Source organism: Phyllobates terribilis, unplaced genomic scaffold (assembly GCF_046119375.1).
Source record: "Phyllobates terribilis strain yellow unplaced genomic scaffold, ASM4611937v1 Scaffold_1__5_contigs__length_1240528914, whole genome shotgun sequence".
Lineage (NCBI taxonomy): Eukaryota > Metazoa > Chordata > Amphibia > Anura > Dendrobatidae > Phyllobates > Phyllobates terribilis.
In genome coordinates, this window is record NW_027362761.1 from 787,474,193 (window position 1) to 787,483,577 (window position 9,385).

General features: G+C 39.5%; 1 pseudogene; it reads left to right on the forward strand.

Annotated features, from left to right (window-relative positions):
• LOC141151193 (flavin reductase (NADPH)-like) overlaps positions 1-7,156 on the forward strand; it is a 56,852-nt pseudogene extending 49,696 nt beyond the window's left edge.
• Positions 7,157-9,385: the final 2,229 nt, after the last annotated feature.

The following is a 9,385-nucleotide window of genomic DNA, read 5'->3' on the forward strand; positions in this document are numbered from 1 at the left end:
TTATTCATTTAACAATCTACCCAGTTCATTGTTATATAAAATTGTGATTGAGGATAATGTCACATTTGCAAGTAGCTGAAAAGTGAGGCCCTGGAGTTGGTTACTGGTGAGCCCTTAGCACCCCAGTGCAACACTGCATATGTCTGTATACAGCATCTAGTACTTGGTCCAGGAATGGATCAAAATCTAGACAATTGAGTCATGTTGTATTGCCTTTGGTACATTAATGTATATATCTATATTTTTTATAACAGCTGGCTCAGCACAGAATGCCTCATTCTTCGTGAGGAACCTACTTATACCATTAATTAAAAGTGTCCTCACAAACATGTTCGAGATGGAAAAATATCTAGAAAAAGAATGTTCAGATCTTAAGTTGTAAGACCACCAGGACTTCAAAATACTCCAGTGACAGGTAGGTAGAAGGTCCTGCTAAGTTACAAATCCACAATCCTAATAGCATCTGTCACATCACTTATTCACCGTGTTAGGAAATAACTTATTTCTTTGTTCACATTCAGCCAATATACTCTCCTCAACTTTGAAATTGCAACACCAAGAAGAAGTCGTGGAATTATGGAAATCACAGGTTCTATAGACCTGTTAATGGTATGCAAATGATTAAATGGAAACAAAAACATCTTGATATTTTCTGTATTGAGCGCCATTTGCAGAAATACACACACTTATACATCTTGCCAAGCTAACAGTGAGGTTATTAATGGCTGTCTGAGGAACGTTCTGCCATACTGAATGCACTTGGGTATGCAAATCATCAACATCCGCTGCTGGCAGCTACAATTGTCGAACAATAACGTCGTAAATGTGCTTGATGGAAAACAAGTCGAGATGCTGCAGGCCATAGTAGCATGTTTACACCATGCAAACTGCTCGTAGTTTCCTAGCATTGTCATATTGAAAAATGGTGGAATAGGACTGGTGTGATATTCTGTGGCATTGCCCACGTGGTCTCCAGACCAATCTCTGACTATAATTGTGTCTAAGACAAAAGCAGGACTCATTGCTGAAAAGGATAGACCAAAATTCCAGTGACCATCTGGGGGCTATGTGGGCAATGACATGAAGAAGCATTCATGAGGGACGTCACACTAGTCTTCATCCCCAGAGTATGGTGTGGGCTGGCATAATGTATGATAGGCTGACCTCTCTAGTCTTCATTTTAGGCACACAAACAGCTCAGCGTTACATTTATTTGATGCTGTGAGCAGCTTGCGTGGCCTAAATGTGTTACAATGGCCTACAGCCTTTCCGGACTTGTCTCGCACATCTGGGACGTCATCGGCCAGCAATTGGAAAGCAAATTGCCAGCAGCAGATCTTGATAATTCACATGCCCATGAGCATTCAGCGGGCAGAACATTCCTCAGACAACCATTAATAACCTCATTGATAGCATGACAAGACGTGCAAGTTTATCTGCGTGTGGTGCTCGTACTCTATACTGAATTAGGAGGTTTTGAATTATTTTTCTATAATTTGCATATCATTAAGATATCTTCCCATCTTGTGATTTTTATAACTCCATGACTTTTCCTTCTTGATGCTGTTATTTCAGTATTAAGGAGTGTATTCCACTTGTAATTTATTTTTGTGGCAATTGTAGTAACTTTTACCTTTTGAATGAATAAGTCTAAACAGCCTTGTATCTAAAGCTAAATCTGCACTGATATCTCTAACCATTGGCATTTGTAAGCAATTGCCTGCTTAAAGGCATATTCTGGAATTTTCCGGTGTAGGGTTAAAAGCTCCTGCAATATAGTAGGAGCAAGTCTGTTCCTTGGCTGTCAGTCCCAGTGGCGAGGAATGAGACAGACCGTGAAAAGCTGCTTCTAACTTCTCTTTTGCCAGCTACATAGCATTCAGTAAGTTTTATTTTGTAAACAGGAGTATCTGCAGATACTTCTGTAGGACCTGTTGATCACATGCTAAAAGGTTCCCCTGAGATCCCTTATGATCTCTGAGGGCCAAAATATGTAATAATTAATACTACAGCCCTCAGTGACCATAAAAGATCTTGGGAGAGCATATATATATATATATATATATATATATATATATATATATATATATATATGTATATATTTTTTTTTTCTTCACACAAAAAAAAGATATACACATTAGTTATCCACACAGGTATAAAACCTGGAGAATTCATTCAACATCTTATTTGGTATGAAGTCTATAAGTAAAGATTATAAGTAGTGATGAGCGAGTATGTTCAGTTAACCCTTTCGACGAGTATACTCGTGCGCGTACTGAGTATCTTCAGCGTACTCGGTGACATGTTTGAATCACTCCCGTGTGCATGATTTGCGACTGTTTGACTGCTTTAATACATGTGAGGAATGCAAAAGAAACAAGCATTCCTCACATGTATTAAAACTATCAAACAGTTGCAAATCATGCACACGGGAGTGATTCAAACATGTCACCGAGTACGCTGAAGATACTCGGTACTCGCACGAGTATACTCGCTGAAAGGGTTAACTGAACATACTCGGTCACCACTAATTATAAGGTCAAAAATCGCTTTTTCTCTGTATTTGTGTTGCAAAAAAATATATATATAAATTACATGTTAATTTATTTGTACCCCAAACCAGTGTTAAAAATATATAATTTGTCCTACATAAAGCAGTCTCATTTAGCCATGTCAGTGAAAAATAAAAAAAATATGGCTCCAAAAACTTATTGACTGGTCATTAAGGCCCTTTTCAGCCTGGTCATTAATGAGTTCACAAGCCTTGAAACATGACTAAGGATATTTTGCCAAACCAAAGTTTTCGTAGATAGGAAAAGGCACCCGTTAGCAGGTAACTTTTCCTTTATCAGTAGACCTCAGCTCAGTTTTACAGAAGATTCTGGTTTTGCTAAATATTATTAGTTCTGTTGTAAAACTCATTTAAGGCCTTGTCTCAAGATGCTGCTCCTGGTCTTCAGCTTCCTGCTTTGCCGGGGGCGGAGAGATATTGAAGATTGACAGTTCAGGCATATTTGCTCCACCGGTCTGAACTGAACGCTCTTTCATGGAGCTAACAGAAGAAGCTTTTCTTCTGCAGAATGGGAGAAGCGCTGGAAGAATGAGGTTGGTCGGATCCAGTGATCTGGCCAGCTCCAGAACGGCGTGAGCAGGCTGTAAAACAGAGTTCCTTGCCTAGGTAACCGGCCAACCTAAGACCTGAGACCTAAGAATGGCTGTTAACCTTGACAATGAGCTGTACACTATAAATTTAAAAATCCCTCAGTTCTTGATAGCAGAAGGGATTTTTTAATAAAGAGTAAATTGCTTATTTTTGCAATTTTATCCATTTGGAACTTGAGACAACCCCTTTTAAATGATTGGACATTTGACTGTAGGAATTGCATTTCCTGCACCTACAGAGGATTGGCACCACACAAAGCTGTAATAAGAGACTCTCCAGGAGAAGAAATACCCAATTTTTGAAAAGCGGACTTGTCAGGAGAAATGATAGGTACGTTTTGAGTGACATGTGTCTTAGTGCTTGGAGCTAAATATTATTTTGTATTTCTTACAGACAAAGAAATATTGACCCATGAAGGATATTTTGTCCCGGATGAAAAAGGTTACCCAATTACGAATATAGTATCGCGAGCAGATGTTTCCCGCTTTATGCTCTCAACTCTGAACGACAACAGATGGACTAGAACAATAGTGGCAATGTGTTGTAAAATGTAAATGAAAAGAAGGAATATGCAGTGATCATTAATAGAGTTTATTCAACCTTGCCGGCACAATACACGTTTTACAAGAAATTGCTTTTTTATAATTTTGGTTTTGTTCACTTTTTTTTCAGATAAAGCATGCTTCTTGAGTGAACAGCACAATTCTGGCATGTGGCAACAAGTGCTATTACTGGCATTCTGTTTCAGCTTTGCTTCTATGTCCATTATCAAATGTATAATTTTGTAAACAGGATTTTACATTTACTTCTATTAAAAAAAAAATCCCAATCATAAATAGAACAATTACATTGTATTTCTAGTGTTGAGTTTGACTTGAGCCACCAGATGACCATGATGCTACTGAAAGTAAATCACTATACAAAGACCAACACCAATATTACTGCCATATGGTGAGCATATAGTGGTAGCTACCAGTCCTGCAGAACATGTAAGAGATTACAGTACAGTTATATAAAGTGTCTTACAGCCAGGGTCGTACATAGAAATCATGGGTCCCCATTTGCTAAAGCACAGTGAACATGAGATTTCTATAAATCCTATCCACACTGCTGGAACTGTAAGATGCTGGAAGATGACCTGGGAAGATTCCACATATTAGTTTGCTATCTTAATAACTGCCCATGCACCATTGTCAAAGTCTACGACCCTAATAAAAGAATTTTCAAATTTTCGGATAAGCTTATTAAAAAGATTCAACTAATAAGAAAGAGTGATCTAATTTTACTTGGCGACTTAAATATAGTACCCGATTGCTTTATTGACTCCTCCTCATCCAAAAGACAAACCTCCCCCAGTTTAAATTCCTAGTTGGCAAGAAATGAATTCTTTGATGTCTTTCGATGTATTAATTAATATTCTAGAGAATACACACACTTCTCTGATGTCCACAACTCCTCTTCTAGAATTGATTTACTGCTTACTGACACCTTCTCTATTTCCAAATTTGTAGAGGTATCAATCCTACCAAAATCCATCTCATATCACTCCCCAGTTATGGGAAAAATCCAAATTGGCCATAATCTACAAACAATTATGGAGATGTAACTCCACCCTTCTACAAACAAACTATCAAACAATATTTTATTGAAAACACGTCCGATGAAGTAAGCCCGTTCCATATCAAGAATGCTCATAAAGTGGTTATTAGATGATGAAATTATCTTCCATTCACAAGAAAAAATACAGAGAAAAAATGTCCTATTTACAAACCCAATTAAATTCCAAAATAGCCTCACAATCTAACCTAACCCCTTCCTCGCGCACCCTTCAACAGGAAATAATAACACTCAGACAAGAACTCAAAAAAGAACTCTTCTCCCCATACGATACATATGTTAAATCATGTAAATTTAAATCTTATTGTTCCCTTAATAAACCATCTAAGTTCATGTCCCGGAGAATTAAACACCAGAATCAAACAAAGAATCGATAAAATCTTATCTCTGTCAGGCGAAATTAAATATCATCCCAAGGATATCGCTGATTCTTTTGCCGAATAATATTCAAATTTATATCATCTTGATTCTGACCTTTCCATTAAACCCCCAAACAGGGAATCCATTAACAACTTTCTTTCCAATATTAATCTTCCTAAAATTAACCCATTAGACCTTGAATTTCTTAACCTTCCCTTCCCAACTGATGAAATTTTAGCTACAATACAAAAACTCAAATCTGAGTCAGAATTTCTACCACTTGCGGAGTTTGCCCTTAATAATCATACTTCTTCCTCGGCTGGTTGTTCTCCTTTTTTTTGTTGTACTGGCAGGTATCCATCTTTTGGTCCATTTTCCAAAGTTGGGGCAGCTGCACCGGAGGAGGACAATTTTTCTGGTGATTTGGAGAAGGTTTGGACCAGTGTACTTCTGAACATTAAAGAGGCTAAAAGGAGATCAAAAAGGTATTTTGACAAAAAAAGAAAGGAGTCCTTGTTTGATGTTGGGGATATGGTTTGGTTGTCCTCTAGGAATCTTCGTTTGAAGATTCCTTCCAAAAAACTGGGGCCTAAATTTGTGGGTCCTTTCAAAGTGGTTCAGATTGTCAACTCGGCAGTGGTGAGGTTGGGCATTCCCTCGTCCTGGAGGATTAATTCTGTGTTTCATGTGCCGTTACTTAAGAAGGTGGACATGCCTGATAAGCAGGCGAAGCCTACTATTCCTCCTGTTGATGAGGATGGTGAATTTGAGATTTCTCGCATTTTGGATTCCAGGTGGCATAGAGGAAGGTTACAGTATCTTGTCTCCTGGAGAGGTTTCGGCCCCGAGGATAATTCCTGGTTGAAGGCCGAGGACATCTCGCCCTCAAGGCTAATTAAGGCTTTTCACAGGAGATTTCCTGGTAAGGCTCGGCCTAAAGGATCCAGAGGATCCTCGTAAAAAGGGGAGGTACTGTTAAGATCTATTTTGTTTTACTATCGGCCATCTTGTTGTGGTTTGCTGGCTTCTAGTCTTTTCCTCTGGTGCTCGGTTTCTTGGTCATGTGATCTCTACACTCTTTATTACCCAGTACCTGGCTCCCATTCCCTGCTGGACATCAGTGTTGTAATGCTCGTGCTCTGGCTAAGTAGCCTTGTTTAGTTCTTCTTGCTTTGGACTATTGTTCTCCTGGGACTACTTGTTCCACCAGTTTTGTTTCCTTTATTTTTTGTTTCTGCAGCTAACTTTTCTGTTAAGAGGTCTCCTGCTTTTGCTCCCAGTCCTTAGATCTTTTAGGGACCCCTTTCCCCATCCTATAGGTCTTCGTTTGAGTTCAGTGCAGGAGTTTAGGTGGGGCTATTCATTTCCCTCCTATTCTTTAGTTCTAAGTTGCAGTACATAACAGTTATTCCTCTGTTCTATCTCACTAAGTTACAAAAGTTACTAAACGATTTTATTTGAAATCATAAAAAAATTAGAATATCTACCAATGTTCTTTACAAAAAACAAACTACACGGTGGATTAAGTTTGCCAAATCTTCACGCCTATTACCTCGCTAACTTAGTTAAACAAAGTAAGGGATGGTTTAACCTTGAGTCCACACCGGCTTGGCTAGACCTTGAATAATAATAATTACCAACCCTTGAGAAACCTCCGATTTAAAGACTTACTTAATCCAAATTCTCATGAACCAAACCGCCACATTCTACAGGCCATCATTTTCGCTTGGAAAACACTGGCCAAACCCAAGAAAAAAATAAAAAAAACAGACCAAATCAAAAACCTCTACTTCCTGTCTGTCAACTCAATTCTTGATCAACATTTACTCCCTTCGTGGAATTTAGCTGGTCTCCAAAAAAATCAAAGATATTTATAATGGCTCCAGTTTTACTCCTTTCAAAGATTTAAAAAAGAAACATATAATCTTTCTATGACTGATTTCTTATATTATACATCTCTGAAGGATAATATAAACACTATCTTATTTAAAGAAGTTGTCCAGTACTTTATATTACACCCCCAATGTATCCCCCCAGGGCCCCTAAGGATTTTTGTAAATACCTTACGTTGCTGTTTCTGCCTGTGAGCAGCGCTATCCTTGGCCGCTCACAGGCATCACGTGACCCCGCGCTGACATCACGACAAGTGAGGTGTGACTCAGCGCTGGGGTCCCCGCGGTGGCTGCTGGGTTGTGGGCGGGGTTATCCCCCCGCATCACACCCAGCATCCACAGAGCGCTTTCCCAATGAATGGGGAGAGGCAAAGCGCGCGGTGGATGCTGGGTGTGACGCGGGGGGATAACCCCACCCACAGCCTGGCATCCACCGTGGAATGCAGAAGACAGAGACCCCCGGCTTCTGCCAGTACTTGTCGTGACGTCAGCGGATGTCAGAGCCGGCTGCAGCTGGGGGTCACGTGATGCCTGTGAGCGGCCAAGGATAGCGCCGCTAACACAGGCAGTATCTGCAATGTAAGGTAATTACAAAAAATCTTAGGGGCCCTGGGGGGATACATTGGGGGGGGTAATATAAAGTACTGGATAACCCCTTTAATAAAGCTCCTCTGTCTGAGGTCGCATGCAATCTAATTAATGATGGTGGTCACAAGGTCTTCTGGAGTACTAAATATCTTTACAATACTTTTAATGACGACCCTTCTTTTTCCAAATTTTCCTACATGCTCAAGTGGGAAACAGATTTATATAAAGTATTCACCCCAGAGTAATGGGAGAACGCAATAGATTACCCCTACTCTTCAAATATCTCTATGCTTTTCAATGAGTTCTTTTTCAAAATTTTATCCAGATGGTATCTTACCCGTTAGGCTCACTCACTTTTCTAATGATTGCTCCCCTCTTTGTTGGAGAAACTGTGGCCAACCAGGCACTCTTTTTCACATCTTTTGGAGATGCCCTAAAATTAAATCGCTTTGGAACCAGATTTTTTCTCTGATAACTAATCTATTCAATAACAACACTCCAATTACTCCTCAAATGGCCCTCCTCTCGAAAAATTTCGAACCTTCCCAAAGACAACTTCTAATTCACATTTTCCTTGTAACCAAAAACTCTATTGCTGCTCTTTGGAAAGAATTACTACCTCCTAAACTCTGTGACATCATTGAAAAGATCTCCTTCCACAATTCATTTAAATCTAGGTATGCCCTAATTAACAGTTATCTTCCCAAATATTAAAAAAATGGAACTGCTGGACCTCTAAATTCCATAGATTTTTTTTCTTTGGCATACTCACATGAATACATTCCTCATCTTCAATTTTTTTTTGGTACTCTTGAGGGTCATTTAAATATAGTATATGTTTAATGATATTAGTTAAACTGTTTTTTTTCTCATTTGTTCACTGCAGTACTGCTCTTGTTACTATCTACTCTGTAGCAAATTAAGTTCTCCCTATTTCACCTACCCTTCCCCCCTTCTTTTCCCTTCTCACGTTGAAAAATAAATTTCCCATCTCCTTCTCCTTCCCCTCCCTATCAATCTGTTCCCTGTGTTAAATTTTAACCCCTTTAAAGCACAAGACGTATTAATACGTATCTGCTCCCTGGGCTTTAAGAGCCTGATACGTATTAATACGTCTTTGCGATCGCGTCCGCACACACGCTGTGCGGGAGCGATCGCCACCGAGTGTAAGCTGATTGTCACAGCTGACACCCGGTGCTACATGCTGGGAGTGGTCCCCCCACCGCCCCCGGCACATTAACCCCTGCAATGCTGCGATCCAAGTCGATCGCAGCATTGCGGTTGCAAGGGGAGGTGATCGCTATACTCACCTCCTCTCCCGGCCTCCAGCGCTGTCTGCCGCGGCTTCCTGGATGTTGCCATGACGACCCAATGTTGTCATGACAACATCCGGGTCACCAGACAGCAGGAAGATATTTTGGTCATGCACAGTGCATGACCAAAATATCTTCTGCATCTGCAGCACTGACAGCCTGTATAGCACAGGGATGGTGCTGCATTCCTGTGCTATACAGGCGATCAGAATAAAAAAAGTGAAAGTCCCATAGTGGGACAAACAATAAAAGTAAAAAAAGTGTCAGAAAGTGAAAAAAAAAAAAATTGTAAAAATATTTTAAAAAAATAAATAAATAATCCACCAAACATAAAAATATAATGTACCCATCAATAAATATTATTATGAAAAAAAAAAAAAAAAAACAATAAAAGTACACATATTTGATATTGCCATGTCTGGAACGACCTGACCTATAAAACTGTCCCGCTA